Genomic DNA, 22,703 nt, shown 5'->3' with positions numbered 1-22,703 from the left:
CCGTTCGAAAAGCGCGGAACGCATTAACGAGGGATTGATATAATATTTGAGCATCGCTAATATGATGGAAACTGTGATCCACGAGTTACGTCATTATTAAATAAAATTTTGCGTGGTTCCTCTTCAAATACATACGTCAGCCAGTGCGCCGCGATCGACTCTATTTTCATACTGTTTCACAAAATTTTTAACGCGGTGGAGAGATCAAACGCACGCGCGTTTGCTTCTACAGGGAGGGAGATGGAGAGAGAAGCGCGAGAGCCTCGGCGTTTACATAAAATATTATCGCGGAACAAAGGCAGACACCGACAAATAACATCGACGGCGCTTTTTGTTCAACACGCGACGATATATCTCGCGTTAATACCGAGTCGGCCTCAGAAACTGGGACAACGTCGCGCGCGTAAAGCAGCGAAATATGAGGCGGCAACCTGACGGCTGACGGCGAAAGCGCCGGATATAGATATCTACGAAGATAATTAAATTGAGATCGTATACTAATATAACGGGACGCGGAATAATCGGCTGTAAAGCAGATGAATAAAGAGGACAGAATAGGCGAATGGGTCAGCCTGAACGGCGAACTATAAGCGCGGTGTGAGAGTCTCCGTTAATTTTACAGAACCATAATGTTCTATAAACGCCGAAGATTGTCATCTTGCGATTATATAATCACTCTTCCTTATATTCCAATGAAAAAAAATAAAAGGCAGTAAAATCATGCCTGAAGGAATTACGAAAATCTACAAAATGTTAATTAAGAATCTACAAATCGCTTGATCTTGTAATATATCGCCGATCTTCGCACCGCATTACGTAGATTAATGACTCCTACGGAAAATGAGATAATTCGAGTCGCTCGTCTGCGCTTTAAAAGTCGAGTGGCGAGGAATGCGTGGGAAGAAACCTACTCGAGACTCCACAAAAGAACAGGAAGAAACTGAACTTTATTCTTTAGTCCCTTCCCTTTCTCCGCGGTGCTTGCACCTCACTGTTTTTATTCTCCTTTTTCTTTTTTTTTTACTCCTAATGTTTTCTACGAAGAGCAAACAGGACGAGTGCGAGTATCGTGGCACCATAAATAAATGATGCATCGCAAACAAGAAAAGAAAAGAAAATACCTCTAAAAAAAAAATACCGTAAAGAAATATTATCGATTCGGTTAAGCGTATTGCGTATAGAACCTAATAAATTTTGTAGATGCAATATAAATATATCCTGGAAAAAAGTTAAAAATTTTAGTTCTCGAGTTTCGAAAATTTACGATCTGTATCTTCGATCTGCTTGTGACCGATTTTCACATTTTTTAAAATCTTGCTTCTCGATTCTCGAGAAGCTTAATCCGGTGCCCTATATTTTTCGACGGAAAGTATCGTGGGATTCTAGCAAGTAGTAATTTCAGCAACGCGGATGGCACTGGCGCACTGCCGCAAATCAAGTCTAAATATTTCAGACAATCCCCAAATGTATCGGTTATTGGTTTGGTTCCCTCTCTCCCTCTCTTTCTCTTCCTCTCTTTCTCTACGTTTAATTATTCGCCATGCGGATACCGTAGGGCAGAGCACGAGCAAAGCAAGAACGTAATTTCGGCTTGGCCAACAATGTGACCTGACAACGTTACGTGCAATTCTATTGACTCGGCTTTTGCCGATGCGTCACGCGCTATATACGTGAACCAACTGAATTTTCGCAGAAACCGCGCTTATAGGGTGTATCCTATGCGCGCAAGGTATTCGCAATCGTGATCTAATTATTTAAATTGCCTACGTCATTGGGGCACTTGTCGATACCACGCGGAACAGAAGTCCGTGCACACATCGTCGCACGAAATCAGATCGGCACGAAAGTATCCGGCGTTGTTACACGATACGCGGAGTCGTTTTTCACTCGTTGCCTAAAGTAAAAGTTCCAGTTTCGCACGCATCTAGATCCTTTTACCGTGAGTTACTAACTAACTTTAACGGAACTACCGAGACGATTGTCCGAATACGTATACCTGCAAATTTGTAAACTCGCACCTGGGAATAATGGAGATTGCTTCGAAACGCATGTTTCAATCCACTAAGTCGAGATGAGTGGAGACCATCTTCCTCTCCCTCTCTTGGTCGACACAAAGTGAATTAAACGGATATTCACGGCGGCGGTTCGCAACGACAAGGATCGCCGCTAAGTAAGCACGAATTAACATTGCCGATGACATGCCGAAGAGCAATTAACCCGAGACACGAGCCAGCCTTGATCGAATGCCTCGATCCTAATACTACTCGCTTACGTTCCAATATTATCCCGGCAATTTCTCTTCCCCTCGGCTGAGGAATTTCCCTGATTTATAAAATAGGATAAGACGTTTCGGGATAGCAGATTTGCCAATCATCTTTCGTTCGCTCACTCGAATTCCGTGTAGCAATAGAGTTTCGCAAAATTGCTACAAGATAGAGGTATCGACAGAAGCGAGACGTCGTTCGTTACAAAATTGTACATTTCACGAGAATAGAGAATGATTTTTAACCTGCCTCGAAATTCCTTAAACAAAAATATCATGTTGTGCGCTTTATTTATTATTCAATTTTCTCTCTCGTCCTACAATTACGCCGTTGTTCATTATTTAAAACTGACAAGACGGACGTTATCTAGGTTAACATACTTAGTGATTAGAACCCCGCGATGCGCGCAAACCGCTAACGATGAGCGCCGACGCGTTAGCTTCATCGGGTTTTTATTATAATCCGATTAAACGCGATGGTGGTCGTGGTGACTTCTGCCTGCCATTTAATAATTGGCTTCCCACGTTTGCAGTTAACAATCTGCTCATCGCGGCGTTAAAGCGGATTTCGTTCGTGCGCGCTTTCTCGTTGATTATTTATCGATGAGCGCCGGCGTTTCCGGGTTAAACAGGAGGACCGGTCGGTTATCGTGGAAGGCCGCATAATACGCGCTTTTAAAAGCTCTCGGTGCGTATTGCGCGCAATTTATCTCGTCCGCGAAATTTATGGCCCGTCGACGCTGACGAATCGGAGAGCTATTTTTTTTTTCGAGTAAATGTATCGCGGCCGCTATATCACGTATATATTATACGACAAATGTCATTGTCTTACACGACTACGTTATATGTGGCTACACACATACATATATGTATACGCGTATACTTTCAACCTGGTCTTGTTACGTCCCTTGCCATATTTTTTCTGGTAGACTTCTTATCACTCTTTCCCTGACAGCTACATCTTTTTTACCTGTACACGTCCACTAGCTGCTATATAATATATATACGAGAAATATAGGTCAAATAAGTATAACTCAAACATAAGCCTCTTCGGTTCAAGTGGGTACCCACGCACACGAGCCGTTTCACGGACAACGTCCGTCGCGGGAAAAGTAGCCAGGCTGTGCCAGCGTGTTAAACGAAGTAACCGACTGCAAGGCTACGACGAACGGTCTCGGCTGTGAAACGGTGCATAAAAATGCACTTACTTAGCCGCATATAAATCGATCCGCTCGCTGTTTACGCCGCTATTCCGAGGTGGTGCATAAACTCACACTCCCCCGTACACCCCTCCAAAGCCGGCGCAACCACTCCATCGCGCAACGATAGCGAGTAATGCTTTCGCGAAGAAAAACGCGGGCTGTTCAACGTTAAACGTAGAAGCGCGAGACACTTTTCTTGACGAGATGCCATCGCGCGTCACCATAGACACAAGCATTACCGACGTCACATATACCGAATTCGAGATGCCTCGCCGTGAACACGCGGTGAACGTTAGAATTTACGGCAACACAGTAAATCAGGGGACGTCCGTACATCATGATGCTTATCCCGACGCCGCGGGATAATGCGGAGCCTTACGAGAGATCGCGTAAACCGTTCGGCTTTCGACGATATATACGGATCTTACGTGTCGCGATTCGCTTCGATGATGCTTCAAGGGAGTTACTACCCCGATGCGCGTTCCATATTGCATCTGTATCTGAGTTACGGAGTGGAAGTGATCCCCTGCACCGCCGCGCCGCGCCGTCCCGCTGGCGAGGATAGCCGTATTGGGCGCTTTATTATTATTAAGAGATTCGAGCCACGTACGGGTGTAACGCGGCATCGTAATCCAACAAACGTACGTTCTATGGCGGCGATGCAGTTAACCCACATCGCTACGAAATATCCTCACCGTAGAGGAGGCTACGAACTTCGTTAGCCGGCGCCGTCGATAAGCGGAACCGTAAACCGTAAAGATTGTAACGGGAAATAAGGTGCAGCGCATTCCCTCCGCTTCTGTCGCAATATATGGTCTCACGCGGGATGGGTTTACCTAAACGTTGACAGTTAATTCTTGTATTTCCGAAAATAAAAATCATGCGTAATAAAGATATTATGCTTTCGCTATATCTGTACGCCTGTATGAAACATTAAAATGTTCTCTCGTTGTCTAATGTTGAAATACTGTGTATAAATATAGGATATAGGCCAAAAGAAAATCTATTTTATTATATATAAAGAATCATAACTTTTTAAATATAATGCATGAGTATGAGATATATCCATAACTTATCAGTATAAAAAATTATCATATAATTACGTTTTAGAAACAATTATAAATTTTTCCTCATAAGTGTTATCTTCGATATCCTTATAATAAAACGAGGAATAAGCTTATTGTGAGATGCAGAGCTTGGACACGCGCTTCACACCGCGCGCCGTTATATTTTCACATTTATGCAACATTCATAGCGAGATCGAAAAGAAAATCTAGAATTTCCAGTTGGCACGATCGGGAGCCTCAAAAACAATCGCGACTATTTTGCAAATCTCAATATGCGAGAGCAGGGAGAGGAAGAGTATCTCTTGGGGAATTCGCCATCGGGCGGATGCCGGAATGCGAGCTCGCTGCTAGGCAGCTCGAAGCTATTTCGGTTGTGATTATTTCGCGATCGTATAAATCTTTCCCCACCCCCACCCCTGCGATGAGAAACACCCGGAGACGCAGCTTGACAATTTAAGTTACACGACAAGCCCGGCATCCGCGTGCTAGTTTCGCCGCTGAAGAGCCGCGATGTCGTACAAACATCTTCTTGGCACACACGCGTCTATTTGTGCAAGGTGTTTGAAAATTAAATGTCCCCGATGTTCATCCCCTTCGTTAAAGCGACAAGATTATTAAGTAATGTGTAAGTATAATTTCGAGTTGTATAAGTAATTTTAAGACACTTTTATAAACAAAAAAAAAAGACAAACGTACGGTCGACAGATTTTCATTCATTGTTTCATAAAAATATGAATTTTGTAACTTAGCATCTTCCATATCGAACTTAAAAAGAGCTGTCTCTAATTTCATCTGTTTATAACGTCGCGTAATATATGACATTATCATGTTGTATAACGTTGTATTATTCATCGTTTTATCTCGGTAAAGTAATTGGGGCAAAATTATCGAAGCAATTTCCGATCTTTTGTCTCCTGAATCTATTTCGGACTACCTGTACTTTATTAATTTTCGCATTACGTCAGCTATCGCGTAATTCGGACGTCGAAGTCATACTAAAACGTTGCTGCAGTGCGCCATTATGTCAGCCAAATTCCCCGGATGACTCTTTACAATTAGCTTAAGCAGCTTGTAAGTACAATGCGGCCGTCAGTACCTGGGGCAGTTTATGCTATTCCAGCACTTCCATTCTCCGCCCATGAGAGCCCTTAAGACACTCTCTTGTATTTCTAACACGTACGATAGGTGACTGGGGATCGTTCGAAGGCGATCGTCATCAGTACCATACGACACCATAGCTCCCACATTCTTGTCATCGTATTTTTCAGTGATTCTTGATATTTAGTGAAACGAGACCAGAGAGATCGAAGCGAAATGTTACGCTCATCGTGGTGAAAGGTAATCAGAGAACCGCTCGACGAATAAATTGCAGAAAATCGACCCACTCAGCGCTTCTAAATCAAAAAGGGCGAGTCTCTCTCTCTCTCTTTCTCTCTCTCTCTCTCTCTCTCTCTCTCTCTCTCTCTCTCTCTCTCTCTAAATTGTTCGATAAATATCGAGATTATATATTGCCAAGGTACGGAAAAAGCTTTCTGCGTAAACTCAGCGTTGATTCGTGACATCAAGAGTAATCTCTGAATTATTCCTCGAGCGGTTTCGAGCTCTGTTATTTTCCACGATATCAACACATACGATGATTCGTTTAATCTCGCTAAACGTCGTTCGAAAAGAATCGAATAATTTCAAGCGCTTTCTGCTCCGGCTCGCGCCCCGCGGGCGGTTTTATGGTAAATACCGATACCTTTTTGCCAAGGAAAACAATACCGCCGCTCGTATAGCCGCGAACGAAAGAGGAAGCGTGTACAACGGGTAAAATAAATCTGCAATGGGCGAATGAATGCCAGGGGCCAACCTCGCGTTACTGTTCTCTGCGTTACAATTTTTCTTGCCTTTTGGTCAGAACGTAGAAAAAACCTACACGAGGTGCGAACTCGGAAATTCAAAGCGATCGCGAATGACCTCGGCTTCCGCATGGCTGTTGGAACATTTTTGTCATTTAGCTTCAGCTCGGACGAGAGAGATTTAACGCGCCATTAAGAAACGTTAAATATTTTTTTAACATAAATCCGCGAAAAAATATGATCTATTCGCGATGAAACAATGGCCAAAGATTAAACTTGAACCGACATTGTTCTTTGTATATGTGTTAATTGTATCTTAAATAAATATTGAAAATAACAGGTTTTTTTATTATAAATTTAAATGAGTACCTAAATTAATGCCAAGATTATTTTTTGCTCCTAATTAGCCTATTAATTGAGCTTTACTTATTACTCTCGATTTAGAAGTCATGACGTAATAAACTACAGCGTGAAAAATACGTAACGCAAATAGACACACGCGTGATCATCCAATGCGGAGATTTATTTAATTAAAATGGAATGGCAAATTTTAAACGGTGTAACAAACCTTCGAAAATTTCGAAGTTTCCATAGTTTCTCACTGTCAGCCTTCTTTGCTCTCTTTGATTCACGTGATGGCTGAAACGAGGATCGTTAAAGCAAATTCAAGCATAACGAACTACCGGCACTTATTCATCACGGGCTTTTTCGAGCGCGGAGTCGAAATCCCGCAGTTTTTCCATATCATCTCGTGAACGCCGACATTAGGTTAATTAAACGCGAAAGAGCGCAGACCCGCGTTGAAAACGGAGCGGATCGGTGAAAATAATAGTGCAGTGGCGAGATAATGAAATAGAACGTAACGGGAGTAATGCAGTGCGATAGGTTTCATCGATGCCTTCGACTTAAATTGCGATGCGTTTCGCTGCGGAGGAAACAAATTTCCGGAGTTCGTGATACGACTTACGGATTGAATATTTATAGCGTTTAAACGCGCTATCGTGCGTTTGACGCGTATGGAGATGGAGTTGCATCGTAGATCGAGTTACCGATATGATTCGCCCGGTGTGTCTTACGCAAACAGCGTAAATTCCCCTTTAAACGCGGAAACTCCCAGCTGCGTTGTAGCTCGCATAATATGCGGGCGGTAATGCGTGCGCGCCGGTGTCAACGTGGGTGGACGCGCATTGTGCGCGCCCAATATATCTACAATCCGGATCTCATCGCGTGGAAAGGATCGTGTAGAATCGATTAATGTCCCAGCCAAAGAGAGAACGTGGCTCTGACCGATAGAAGTCCGCAGGTTTAATGCCTGACAGAGATCGCAGATTGATTTTCCGACGCGACGCGCAGCCCGGAGTTTTATACAAACGAGCGCGGAATTACGTTAGATACGTTCCATTATAAATTCAACTCGCTCTTGAATATAAACAAGTTTCCATAGACAATATTGTACAATAGTTGTATAGCAATTTCGTGATTTTTTTTTACCGTGCAATTGTCGCATGTTGAGAGAAAGGATGATACTAACCCGTGTTGATAAGAAGAAACAAATATGTATCTTTTACGCATTGTGGTGTAACTTTCACGATTTCATATTAACCAAGTACCTAATAAGAAATGATTTAGCAAATATATTTTATCGGTTTATAATACGATTTTATACAAAGTTGCATATTACTGACAAAATTTTCCGCGGATTAATATACGGTTACATATACGTATCAATATCGGAGAAGCTTATAGAATATTAAACACAGCACGGGGTATGGTTACATGATACTATACTTTTCCATCGCATTACACATACGTCATTGTGGAATACAACATAATTGCATTATCATTCGACACCGGAATAACAATCACAGATATAATAGACCTCTAATTTTACCGAGATGCAATGATCACAGTATTGGAAAACTCCATTGGCGTGCAGTCAGTCGAACGACCGGCCGATCGATTTAAAATACAAACGCGATCCCGGCAGACTAAATCATACAGGTTCGCGTATCGGGATGAGAGACTCACGCCTGTCTCGCGGTGGCGCCGCAGCGTGGCGATTTTATTTCAAGCGATTTACGACTCGTTGAAAACGCCGCCGGGGTCGCACCGTTAATAAGTTACGCGTATTCGGCCCGAGTTGCAAGCCCGGCGCTAAAGATAGGCACGCGTGGCGACGGACAGTGCACACATCAAAGAGGAAGCGCGATTGTCCGCGATATAAATAGAACGATCGAAAGTATATACGTAACGCTTTCGCGCTTTGCGCCTCATCCCCTTTCCTTTTCCTCTCTTTCTCTTCTTTACAATCCCTTTACGTCGGTCATAACACGTTACAAATTCACTACTTATGTCCATTTCTATCAATGTATATTAACTTAAATCTCAGTTTAACTTACTTTTTATCTTTTTCTAGTTCTAAGAATTAGAAAAGGGTAAAAGGGGTAAGTTAAACCAAGATTAAAGTTAATATACATTGATAGAAATGAACTTAACCACCAAAATCATGCGATCCACCTCGCTTAGGTCAAACCTTTTTGTCCGGTCTCGCTTTCACACGAGGACTAACCACCGATTTTGCACGTGATGGCGCCGTATCCGTCCAGTTGAGAACCCTCGACTGACCGATGGCAATTTCTAGACTAACATTGGACCCTCCTCTCTTCGCTGTAGCGCTACCGCGGTTATGTTAGCGGTCTCTTCGCTTTGGCGGAACGACCCTTTCGTCGTTTCGCAGCGAGTCAACTTGACCCCCGGCGGCACTCCTAGACCCTCTTCTTCATCTCCCTCTCTGCTCTACGGCGCCGGCGGCGGAGTCGAGTTATCATTCGGCGACACACTATCCGGATAGCGTGTGCTTAATCATCGAACACGTAAATGGCACTCGTCAATTCTTGCGGGTTCCTTGGGAAAAAGATTACCAAAGAAGGGTGAACCGATGAACCAATAGATAACATCACGAGAGCGAAACGGAGATTAAACGTGTCCCTTCGAGGCAACGATGTGTGGAGAAGCTTCTTGACGATAATCTCAACGATAATCGCCATCCGAAGAAAAAACCTCCAAATGTGCGCCTTAAACCGGATCCAGATCAAGCGAGTGATCGTGAACAAACACGAACAAACAACTTGTTTCGATATGAGTGTCGCCGAAACGCTTGCTTGATCCGAGCACCTGATGGCTTTACCCCATTGCCACTATCGACTTTTTAAATCTCTCGCGCGAAGAAAAATGACACAAGGTGAATATGAAATCGTATAGCGATCTTTTCTAAGTTTGACCTTTATTATCAACTTTTGAGGGTCAATTTCATCACCGTCGGTTAACTGTAACCTTCGGTTAAACTCCACTCTTCATCTCTTTCTAAGGGAGCGGTTAGAAAGAAATGAAGAGTGAGTTTAACCGACGGTGATGAAATTGGCCCTTAGACTTTTCGCGAAAGAAAAAAATTAATGTGCGACAAGATAGAAAGGAATTACACGCGCATCGCGATCGATGAGAACCGCTGTGAGTATGTGGACTAAAAGTACACGGATCGGCTGATACCTGAGGGTAGTTTCTGATGAAACGAGCGCGGCGTCGTTTTCCTGTTACCGCATCACACAAGCGTGCGGTCCTTTTACTACCGTATTGCGCGAGGCGCACACGGAGGAGCCGAATCAACTGCCGAGGCTGAAATGTAATCAAACGCCGCCGGGTTTATATCGAATGACCGTGGAGCCGGACAAAACGCGCCGCGTGCAACAGCCGATGAATACCCAGAGATAGCGGCCATCGCGAGGAAATAATTTACGCGGTCTGCCTCGCAGTTTTTCGGACTAAAAAAGGTTACTTCTAAGTGATATTTTATTGCATGTTATTCAAAGCCTTGTTCCTACCGTATAAAAACGTTTGCGTGTATTACATTGTACAAATTTTTTAAGCGTTTCGCGAAACCTTTTTTTTTTCTAGAATAACGTTCACAAAGATAGTCGCGGTCTGCTGAATAACTTTAATGTCACCCAAGTACGTAATCCATTTTCAATTTATAAATTACAGAAGTAAGAAATAATAATATTAGAGATACAAGAACAGATTACTCCTTCGTCAACAATGTTTTAAAAAATGATATAATATACAGGGTGGAGTGTATTTTGTACGAATAACGTGCAAATGGTTAATCCAAACGAGTGTTTAAACAGACTAGAAAATTTTTCGACAAACTCTCTGTGTACCTCGATCTCTCTCTCTCTCACACCGTGAAAGGGACAAAAAATGGCACAGAAAAAAAGGTATGTGTGTTTCAAAAACATACGATGGAGTTAGAGCTTTTTCAGAAGCTTTTTTCGCTGATACTTTTTCAGTAGCAAAAAAAATGTTCCATCGCTGTACCGCCTTGTGATTACTATCGTGTTGAAACGCGGTGATCGATGAAGAACGGAAAATATACACGATTTTTCGAGCAGCCTCCCGCTCTCCGTGATAAATTGAAAACTCTCCCCTCGTCTCTCCTTCCGTAAATTACACTCAAATGGAATAATTCATTTCATTCGCCGATGACTCGCGCGAATTACACGCCGCGCGTTATGCCCGCCATTATGTCATCTGGCATAGGTAAGTAGGCAACGATGTGCGTGCATGGCAACCCGTGTCGCAGTAGAACGTGACCATCTACGTTCCTACTTCTCGTCACGAAATCGGTGGGGAATCTCCTTTAAAGTAGAACACGGATTCCTGAGTTGTAAAACTACCGTGGCGATTCCTAGTTGAATAAAGCCCAGTGAATTTTCTCATGACTCTCGGCTCGGCCGCATGATGACCAAGAGAAACAACAGAGGGAGAGAAAGGGAGAAATGAGAACCGATCAATACGCCTTGACGCGTGGAACAGCCGCTGCCGAAAAAGAAATCGAGCCCTTTGAATTATATAAACAATTAAGTCAAAAAATGCAATTTTTTTTATAAGCATAAAAAAAGTAATTGGAGATTGCTAGCTTTATTTTTATGTCGTTTATCACACTTGTTCTTTGCTATATTTCTTTAATATACTAATAATGTTTATTTGCAGAAATGATGTTAATTAGAAAGAATTGAATAAATCTTTATCTAAAATTTTAACAGGTAAATGCAGTACATAGTATTATAATAAATAATTACTATTAATAATTTTCTTAAAATAATAAGTAAATTAATAAATGCCACCACTGAAAATTAATATTTTATTATTTGATCTTCGTTATATTTTTAATAAAGTTTATTTTTAATTTTCTTAATGCCTAACCGTCTTCTAGTAAACGTTCCGTGAAATATTTTGATCCTCACCATCTTTATTCTATTGGAAAAAGACCATTTTCATCTCCTGGCACGGTTCGCGAAGACAAGCATAATGTTCTTTCGCTTCTGCGTGACCTCGCTCGATGATGAATACGCGTTTTCTCATTTTTAATGCATGAATCCGCGGATGACCTCGTCACGATTACACCCCAGCCAGAGCGAACTACTTCTTACTTCAAAGAGAGAAGAGATCGTGCGTGCACAATGAAACTCACTCTTGCTCTCAAGGGAGAGAAAGAGAGAGAGAGAGTTCGCCCCCGACCGATATTGTCCTCGCTCATAACACGAAACAAATCCTTCCCGAGTATTCTCGGTAACCGCTTTAATTAGCGACGGGATTAATTAAATTAAAGATGTATCTTTGATACAACAAAAGCGGCGCTTTGCGTGTCTCGTTTCTAAATAGAACGACCAAGCGTATAAAAAAAGATCGGGTACCTTGAATTTTAAATATATAATTTTGGTTTTAAGTATTTTTTTAAAGACGGTTAAAATTTTCCGAGATAAAATGCGACCGACTGTGTGCGTGCTCAACGGACACTGGCGAGATGTGTAACTTTACCTTCCTCAAACGCTTCGTTACATCGCGGCGCTATCGTCGTCGTACCCGGCTTCTCGAAGATTGTATTGCGGGTTGAAACAGGCGGTCGTAGTAACGAGGCTTCAGTCCCGCCGCCGCCTGTTAGTCGGTCTCCCGACCGAGCTCTAACGAATCGCTCGTGCGATTTATTCGCGACGTACACGAAAAGAAATTCGCCGGATTACCGGCCGCCGAGAGATCCGTGAGATATCGCACGTCGGAATTTCATTTGCGTCGTACGTCGCTCGGCACGTAGATTAAGCGACGTTTCCCGGAATATCTGCACACAGCGATAGAGACCGCGGTTAATTCGCTGCACGTAACGCGTCGCGGCGGAGAGCCTTAAAGATGGCCATCTCGATGTATAATAACAATGTAACGGAATTGTTCAACGAATATAATTCAACAATTGCGGCTCTTCCAAAATTACTTTTCGCGAATTAAGATGTGCCAATAAGAAATAGAATATTTCAAGAAAAACGATTAAAAACAGAGTTATTCTCTTTCTCCCTCTTCACTCTCCAACGATAATTTTCCTCTTTGTCTTATGATCATATCTTTCTGTCGTAAATATGAGACTTAACTGTGACAGGCAACCAGATTGAAGCCGCGATAAAAATTAAAGACTAAATTCTTCATAGGCCCCCCCGATATCCGAAAGTGGGAGAAATCGAGCCTCGAGGGCGTTTCTTCGTGATTCGTGCTTTCTTTTTCCCGACACCCGTTACGGGCCCCTTATCTCTGGCAGCCGTATCTACGGGGGAGTACATGCACCCTCGCGTGTCACGCTCGCGGGATATAACGTGAGCCCGCCCTCGACGGAGTTGCCCCGGGGAAAGAAAAAAAAAGAGGAAAGAATAAGCCGCGCGCTCTACGAGCACTTAAGTCGTCCCACCCCCCGGCGCGGTTTTGATAAAATAAAATAAATATGCAAGAGGAAAGAAATAAATTTCAATATGGCGTATATTTCATCGGAATAAAAGTTTCATTGCTATTCGAAATATAATACTTGTTATCATCCCTTTCCTCCATATCGACGAAATCACAAAATAACGGATCGAATCGATGGAAAGTTTGAGAAACGCGATAATAAAAAAAAAAGAGTCAAGTTTCGCTTCGAAATAGATTTCAATTTACGATCCACAGGTTGGATTCGACTTAAGGGCGCGGTAAATCCCGCGCTATTTCACCCAACTTCCCCGCTAACTTTATCGGCCCTGACTGGAATCGGCAGCCTTGAACCCGCGCGCCCGTAGCTCCATCATCTTATAATAACTCCGGCATGCACGTCGAGTCGGGACACACTTGCTCTACATTTCGTGTAACTATACCTTTATCGGGAGGCGGAAGGGGGTGACCGGGGGGCTTCGAGCGACTTTCGTGCGACTGTCGGCCGCAAAACAACGAGACGTCTGGCTCTTTCCGTTTCAAGGTGCAATACCGTGTCACTCGCGTCGCGTAGAACTTTAACTTTTGAGCGGAAAACGGAATAAACGGAGAGTCCGTACGCTGTGAGGTAGGTAAGACACCGGAGAGCGCGAATAAAAGGTGAAATAGCGGCTTCCTAACTGCGAAACTGTCTTTGCGATTTCAAATATCTATATTAGGTCGAATAACACTGAAAGCGAGCAGAGGGAGAACCGTTAGGATTCATTTTTAATCACAATTATGATACAATAAATGCTTGAGTACACGAATCAATTCAGTCGCTTTTTTTTATCTCATAGGAAAAATCCAGTTAATATCAGAGCCTGCAATCCCGGGGGACGTTTATTAAATCGCACCATTAATTCTTTCCCTTTCTTATTTCACGCACCACAGTGAGTAGAAAAACAACAATCATAAGGGTTCTCCGCCGCAGAATGAGATCAAGATAGATAGGCCCTAGAAAAATTGGTGGTGTGTTGCCAAAATACGGTCAACATGCCACTGATAAACTTTTGTGACCCAATTTTTCCCGTTTGTAAGAATCGATTAATACCTTTGAAAAATATATATGTGAAAAAAAGGGAGAGAGAACTACGCCGCAATTTTTTCTTCGCGACCGCGATGCCCAAACGCTTCACGGAATAAAAGAATGAAGGCGTAAGAGAGCGATGAAAAATAAGGAAAGGGTGGGCTGCCACACGTTACTGGCAACCAATAAAACGCGAACACGAAACAACGGTGCTCCCAATCGTGCTCGCCGGTTGTGAAAGTTGCGCGATGCATCGCCGGATGTCGTTCGCCAAATCGCGGGAATCGCGTCCGCGGCCTCTCCGAGGCCGTCCTTGACCTCGCACAAGGCGCGCAAGGTCCAAGTCACGAACTGCGTTATTGAAACCCAACCCAGATAATATCTGCGAACGGATTATCGCGTAATCGCTAACTCTTAATTATTATGGTCTGCATGAGCGATATGCCAGCACTCAAGATGCCATCGCCTGCCGGTTATAGTATGGACACGCAGCACACACAAACTTATATAGGATGTTCCTCGCTAAGCGCACTTCCGCCGAACCGCGGATTCTTCGGGGGGGGGGGGGGGGGAGGAAATGTTTATCGCAACTTAACCAATCTTTAACATTATATATTTCCATAACTAAGTCTTCGAATAAAGAAGTAAAATCTACTTAAAATTGATACAATATGATTTTATCGCTTTTCTTCTATTTTTCTTCTAAAGCTTAGTTTTCGAAAGCTCTTCATTTTTTATCGCTTATTACCCACAAGTTATAATTGTCTCAATATGTATAGAAAATCAAATCAAAGTTGATGAAAAACAATCCATAACTTTTAAATATATATATATAGCAACAAACATTCTGTGTATTTTGCGGAAGAAATAAAAGCTAATGCAGAGGCGGAACGTTCTATGTTTCGTAACTGACGATTTAATAACCACGCGTGCATTTTATATTCATCTTTCATATGTACATATATTTATATTGTTATATACATTTCCCGACTGTCGCACGGTACATTTTATTGCGCGACCGTTAAACGTTAATAACAAACGGCAAATAGTGCAGTTATGCATGGCGGAACGTACAACGACGATGCCCGACGATCTATGAGAGACGTTTACTGTGCTATAACCCGGCTCTCCCTCGGCCCGTCAGCATTTACTGAACCACTCTGAAAACTCATTATACCTAGGCACCGCGGTTATGCCCAATCTTCTTTTTGCCGACGTTGACGCGTTTTAAGCGTGTGATAGAGCGAACGCGAGGTGTTTATCGCGAGTCGAACTCGACAAGAGCCATCATTGCCGTTCGTTGAATAGGACATTGTAAAATAATTGCGATTCGTCATTCTTAGAACCTTGTACTTGAGAATAGATAAAGATAGAAAAAAAATGCTCCTTGTACGTATTAGGATAGATATAAATTTTTATAACGGAGTCTCGCGACGCGAATTTTGCCGACTTCGAGCTTGCACTTTTTACGACCACGGATAGTAATTTCGGAAAATAGTTCGCGGTATAAAGCGTTCGGCTCGCCAGAGCCCTTCGCTTTGAAAGGCATATAGTCGACCTAGTTTTGCGTTGCGTCGCATCTTAGTGCATTTCGACTTAGCGTCTTCTGTGCTACTTCTTTCTCGCGTCTATGTCGAGTTTGCAGCGGCTGTTTATATACGAGAACGACTGCTAACCACTTTACAGCCCTAAAGAGAGAAGAAGAGGTAGGAGTGCGGCGTATAACCATGAAACTTGCAAGAAAACTTGTCAAATCGATATACCCTTCCTCTCTCTACCTGTCCTGTGTATATATATATATATATATATATATATATATATATATATGTCAATAAACGATGTATTTATTTTATTTTTATTTAAAAATATAAACAAGCGTATAACCAAAAAATTATATTGCGTATACGATTGTATTATTTTCACTTTGCGAGTAGTATCGATAACTCGTATGTATAATATATTTCCACGAGGTTTCATAACACGGTATATTTCACGCGGATTTCCGCTATATTTTTCCATGAATGCTCTCCTATAACCGTTAATTCGCTTTTTCGCGAATAATATTCTCGTAATCGTCAAATCGACAGCATTGATCGTGTCTGTTTGCCAATCTCTGGCCGTTTATATATAAAATGGGGTTTAATTTCAGCTTTCGCTCGCTAATTGGACTGGAAATCCTTCGTAGAAAACATAATTTATTACTGATGATTTCGAAATAACTTCCGCTTTTGGGTAGTAACGATATCGGCGCCGAGTGTGTGTGTGTGTGCACTTGGAAATGCGGTCGCATTTGTAGATAGTGAATCTTAGCTTTGACAACCCTCATCTTACAAGTTCAAGACAGCACGGTAATGTACAAAAAGGTACAAATTGTTATCTTTATAACGCATTCGGTCGGAACTCCGATTGTAGAGAAGGCGAACGTTCACGTTAAAGCGCTACCTCATTTAATTCATTCTTTTGTCTCCGCTCGACTGACGCGCAAGTTAAGCTTGTAATTGGCGTGAGGATAAAGCCGAATACTCCCCCCGATCGAGCAAAAATTGGTTCCGCGGATTAAATAAATAATTAAGGCCGTTATCCCCCGTCGATATCCGTTGATTGACAATACGGGTAATTATCGACAAAATTCGTAATTAGATATTGAGAACGACAATATTTTCCTAACAAGAGAATATACCTCCATGCATATATCCAGTAATCGTATAATGATACATTCATTCCGCGTTAAAATTCAAATTAGCTCAAATGATCTGCGAGAGAATTCATTGTACATTACGTAATACTTTCTTCAGATTCTGTAACGAAATTGTGCTCGTAACAATTGTATTATAAAAATCGTACATATCGAGAGGTGGAGGAATATCGATTTGAGCCCGATTGCACATACATCGCTACATAAAAGTTCACACGTGCCGGTGTATATCGTGCCGTCAAATATCGTACTTTCGAATCCACGTGGAGAGAAAAGAAATGTTAAACCTGGCAACCGTCGCCAGCTTTGCGCCCTACCTTTTTACGACCCCATCCCGATATCGATTGCGTCTCCTCGAGAATTCTGTGTCTCCGAGGATGGCACTTTATACGAACATATCGTTTCGCGTATCGTACAAACGGAATTTGTATTCGGATCAGTACCGGCTTGGGAAATGGATTCCGCGCTATCTGCCCACTTTCGCCGACTTCCTTTCCGCATCTCCGGGGGGACGTCTCGGTTAAATCATAATTATTGAATTATCCATATCGATTCGATTGCAAACGAAGTCGATTCGGTGTGCAAAAGTACAAAGGTATTTTGCTTTCCTTGTCGCGTATACAACATGCAAACGCGATATTGAATAACAATTTTAATTTTGCGGCTAATGGCGGTTAAAATTTATTTTTATTTTTTACATTCCCCCAATTTTTACACCAATTCTATATCAACCGTATCTTTTTTTCAAGAGTACTCGCGCGCGAACACATATTTCTATGTAATATATACATACACATATATGTATATAAATTTAAAATAAGGAGAAAAAACCATGCAAAATATATAACAATGGAGAACACTTTTGTTCTCTTATATTCGAACGAACTTCGCATCGCACTGCGGCGATATAGAACAAGTTCAACGCGATACTCGGCGATGCAGATATCAACGCGCGCGAGTGGTATTAACTACAAGACACTACGTATGCATTAAAGCATCAAGTATTAAGGGCGCCGCTTCCGCAAGAACTTCGGTTACGCGTTAAGGGAGAAAATTGGGGGAAACTTCCTGCCGGTCCGACAGGCGCCATCGACCGAGCGTACAGGCGTTTCATCTCGTTACCATTTAATAAGATAATTAACGACTCCGCGCGCGGCGGACGAGAACGTTCGTGCGCGAATGTTTCATCGCGTCGACGTAGTATAAAAGGCTACGTACTATGCACCAACATACACACTCTATTCTATCTCTTTCTCTCAATTAAATGCTCCGAGAGTGGTCCCGCAACTTTGCGTTCTCCACGTTCCATCGGGAGTTTTCTAAATAATATATCGCTATGCGACGCACCGCTGCCGTCCCGGAGACTCTTGCCATTGCGCTTTAACCGCTTTGCGCCGCGATCCGACGCGGACGACGACGAGTCGTCTAACTCGGTCGACGCGGGGCTGTTGCGTAAACTCGCGACGCAACGGTGAGTCGAAAGCCATCGCTTGCTATAATGGCTCTCTCCGGCAAATCCTCTCATCCAGAGGACGGACGCATTATTGAAACGTCAGACCGCGAAGCTTTTATCCGACCGTCACAGGCTTTCTCGACCTTCGTATTAACTCCGGAGTATTATCGCCCGGCGCAAAAAGAACGCGAGGATAGAGCCCCGTCAGCGAGTAAAAGCTGCTCGATTTTTCGCCCCCGCAAACGCCCGCCACGCCCGTTCCGTTCCGTGTAAGGGTGTAATCAACGTGTAAGCAATTATCCCCGGGGGTTCCGTGCGTCCGTACGTTTAGACCGAATTTAATGGTCCGCGAACGCGCGCACGGGCATTTTTGCGAAGAAAACTTTATTTCCACTCGGAAACTCGGCGGTAGCTCCCGACCGGCGAAATGTTTATGCGAATGTCACGGTATCTGGCGAAGCTGTTTCCATCGTGCTTGAAATTTATGTCTACGTCTCAAGCCACGAGCGAGACCGATACGATCGTGGTATTTAAGTTTCGTGTTTTATCAATTAGAACGATACGGAGGCGCAACTGATTGTACGCAACTGAAAGCAACGCGCGATCAGACGTACTGAATATATTATTTATATCGCGTACTTCTCCGCTTCCCGTCCCGTTGGCTAGCTATCGACAAAGTTCAATATTTAGACGGACAACATCAATGTAGCAACGCCGACAGACGACAAACGATAATTTAATGCTTTTTAAGATGCTTTATGGAGGCCGAACAATATTGCCACTGTGTTCCATCCCGTACTTGCCGCTTCTCTTCTCCTCCTCCCCCGCCACGCTCGCACTTGTATGAATAATTTATGTTCCTACACACACACACCCGGTACCCGAGTTCGGTCAACACGACGCTCGCATAACCATGTTTCCGGCTGCGTATCAATTTTGCCGCGACAAGGCAGGAAGACAATTAAGATAGTGCGCCGTTAGATAACAACTGTAGTAGTGTTCCCCTTCAAGAGTCTCGAGAGCCATACGGTCTCGATTTTCCGTGCCGGAGGTTGTGGAAAAATGAAGAAAGAAAAGAAAAAAAATTCGCAAATCAATTTCCTCGATGTCGACAAGCACCTTTGACTCGAGTGTTTCATTTTCTTTCCAGATGACCGCTATCGAAGCTATCGCTGTAAACCGCGCTATCGACTGAAACGCGGAGCGGATTAGATTTCTGATCGAGCGCAAATTTACAATCGCGCCGAAACGAGCGGCGATCGAATGATTCGGCGATGTTTGAGTTGCCCGAAATTAAACCTTTATTTAAGTGCCGCGAGTGGAGCTTCAAGCAAAATGATACCCGACCGATCCCGAATCGCTTAGCGGACAAACAGAAATTGTTTCGGGCAAACTGAAATCGGGCTCGCTGCAAAATTGCGCGGTGCACGCAGTTATGGCGATCTGAAACATCTCGTTCGTTGTTCATTTATCCATTTATCTACGATGTCTTAAAGGATGTCTATCAGAATGTCAAAATATACAAAATTTCGAGTAGGGAAAGATTGGAAAAGGCTCGTATTCATTGCCCACACACATTTAACAATATAAATATAAATTAAACATTAACATTAAATTACGTTCGATTAAACGCGTTAAATTGTGTTAAAAGAAAGCCATTTTACAGTGATCGTATATTTCCTGTTTTCTTCGTTACGTTCTCTTAATCCGATGCGATCACTACTTCTTTCATTTCTTTTTCTACTTCTTCCATTTTGCAGAGGCACAAGCGCGAGCGCGAGGACAGCAGTAAAGCTTTACGAGCGCGCGTAACGAAAGAAGTCGTTTCTGGAGCAAAAAAAATTTGCAGAAGCGGGAAGAAAAGCGAAAGAATATTAATGCAACGTCGAAGCGATTATCGTAACACGCTGTCTTACTCAGCTTATATAACGTTGGCGAGAGATGAGAGCAAAGTCGGACACGAGAACTGAAACGGAGCCACTTCGCTCTATGGACGTGGAAATGGCTGTTTCTTCATGACGCAAAGAAACGCACTAATCGCCGTCGGAAATCCCATTCGGCTAACATTCGAGCAACTCGCATTATCATTAATTTGAATATCGGCGAAGTTCGTTTACGGAGGCCGCGAATCGTCCGGAAAAAGGAATTTTTTACGGGAAATTTTAACAACGCCGGTTAGCTCTAATCTCGGTTTATTACGCATGCATACTACCTCTCTGAATTTGAAAAGAAAATAGTTTAATCCTAATAAGGTGTTACTTTTCATTGTCCAGAAAAGTAATAGATATATTTTTACAGTAATTTAGTTATTGGTCGTAAGAAAAAAGCGATCAGAGATTTAATCTTAATCCTAAATTAGAAGCATGTAATGAGTGAAAATTAGGAAAAATTAAAACAAAAAGAATAAGCGATTGCAGTATTTTAAATATAAGATATTATTCTTGGACGTTGATTAATTAACGGTCCGATAGAATGCTATTATTAATTATAAGGCTAAGGTATTAACTCCAATTGTGATTTATCTCATCGCTATTAAAATTAAACTCTATTTTGAAATTGCTGAATTTATTAATAACATCAAAGGCGCTTAAGTAATTCAAAAATTAAAATACGCATTTTTGATACGCATGATAATATATTATAGCTGCGCTGAAAATGAGATCTAAGCGGTCGTAAATTGCCGTCATCCGATTGACTGACTTCGTTCCGCGAACAACTTATTCGTGTGAGCATTTAGCCGCCCGGTGATTGAGAACAATCGAGGGTTATACGTCGATCAAAGAAACGTGGTCACGTGGTAGTGAAGCCGTACGACCGAAAAGAAATCCGGTCGGTTCAAAAGAAGACCCCAACATGCCTCCCGTCCTTCTCCCAATTACCCAAGCGCAATTTTATCCTCCTCGCCATCAATCCAAGACGCGTCGCACTTAATAAAAATCATCCGTCCACTAATTGCGCACTCGCGGAGAAATTGAGAAAAAAAAAACCGCGTGAAAGTATCAATCAAAATTCCCCAAAAATTGTACGCTTCTGTTTCTTAAAATAACACGATAATCGCAAAGACTCTAAGAGCACAGTCTCTTTTCATTAGTTAAATACTTTTGAAAATATGCATAATCAATCTTTCATGCAAGGCACGTGGTAACCGTTAATTAATTTTCCGATAGGTCAGCGCGCTTCGCGTTTTCTTTCCTCGCTCCGTGGATTAAACTTCTCCGCAGTTCATCAAGCGAGTTAACGAAGCTCGAGGCAGACGGAATTTCGCATACCGAAAAACGTCGCGTCGACCCGTATGCCTCTCCTCTCTCGGACAAGTTTTCATAAATTCCGAGAGATTTTCGAGGAAATTCGAAGCAACCTGAGTATGTGCCTAATAGATACCCCTCTCCCCGTTGGTCGCTGGTTCGTAGATAATTGTCGATACCGTAAGCCGCTTCTCCGTCTCCGACTCACTTTTGGCACATGTGTCGCACACGAGAGTGTAAAGGGGGAGAAAAAGAAGAGGATCGACAGAGAGAAATTGCGGTGCGCCAGGCGTCTGGTCGTCGAATGCGAATCCGCATCGCGGGCAGGAGTGGCAAGACGGCGCGGCGCGGCGAGGTGGAGTGGCTGTGCAGGATCGGAGTAGAAAGATGAATTACGCCGCGGGAGGATGCATGAGACGCGCGAACGACGAATGGCGCGGCGGGCACCGAAGGAAGCGAAAAAGCGTGCGAAACGAACGGATAGAGGGATGACCGGATTCCACCGGCCGCGGCCGCCTCGATCGACGTGAAATAAAGTTAAGGCCGATTCGCTGACCATCGATTCCGCGTTGCGACGAGCATATGCGCGAAAAATATGCTGCGGCAGCATGTGCGGCTGCCACGAGCGCGTGTGCGCGCGACACATTGATTTGATAGATGTTATCGAAGGTTATATACTCGCCGCGGAAGAAATGTATTCTCAAATAAACGCGAAATAAATAAATAAATAAAATCGATGCTGTTTCTGTAGTCTTAATTAACTGTTATTTATTATATTTATATATATTTGTCTCTCATATTTATATTAATTAATTAATGAATTGTTATTAATTTATTAATTTAATTATCTCTCTAATTAATTATCACTTATGTATTTCTTTTATATTTGTAATTACTTATTAATTAATTAATTACTATTAAGTTATTAATCGTAATTTAATTATCTCTCTGTTATTGAAGACGTTCATAACGATCAAGGAGTGAGCCGATACTTCACAGCCCTCCGATCGGTTATCGGAATTCCAACGTAATGGGACAATTATCCCGTCAATTAAAAGCAAATCAGACGTCTCGTGGAAAATATTATT

At 42.7% G+C, this 22,703-nt stretch overlaps 1 protein-coding gene across 7 annotated transcripts in view; it reads right to left on the bottom strand.

The window, feature by feature from the left end:
* Positions 1–22,703, bottom strand: part of LOC143901162 (serine/threonine-protein phosphatase 2B catalytic subunit 2) — an 86,999-nt gene that overhangs the window by 60,851 nt on the left and 3,445 nt on the right. The gene's annotated exons all lie outside the window — the stretch shown is intronic.

This window comes from Temnothorax americanus, unplaced genomic scaffold (assembly GCF_048541705.1).
Source record: "Temnothorax americanus isolate GAGA-0224 unplaced genomic scaffold, ASM4854170v1 Scaffold32, whole genome shotgun sequence".
Lineage (NCBI taxonomy): Eukaryota > Metazoa > Arthropoda > Insecta > Hymenoptera > Formicidae > Temnothorax > Temnothorax americanus.
This window is presented reverse-complemented; position numbering and strand designations above follow the sequence as displayed.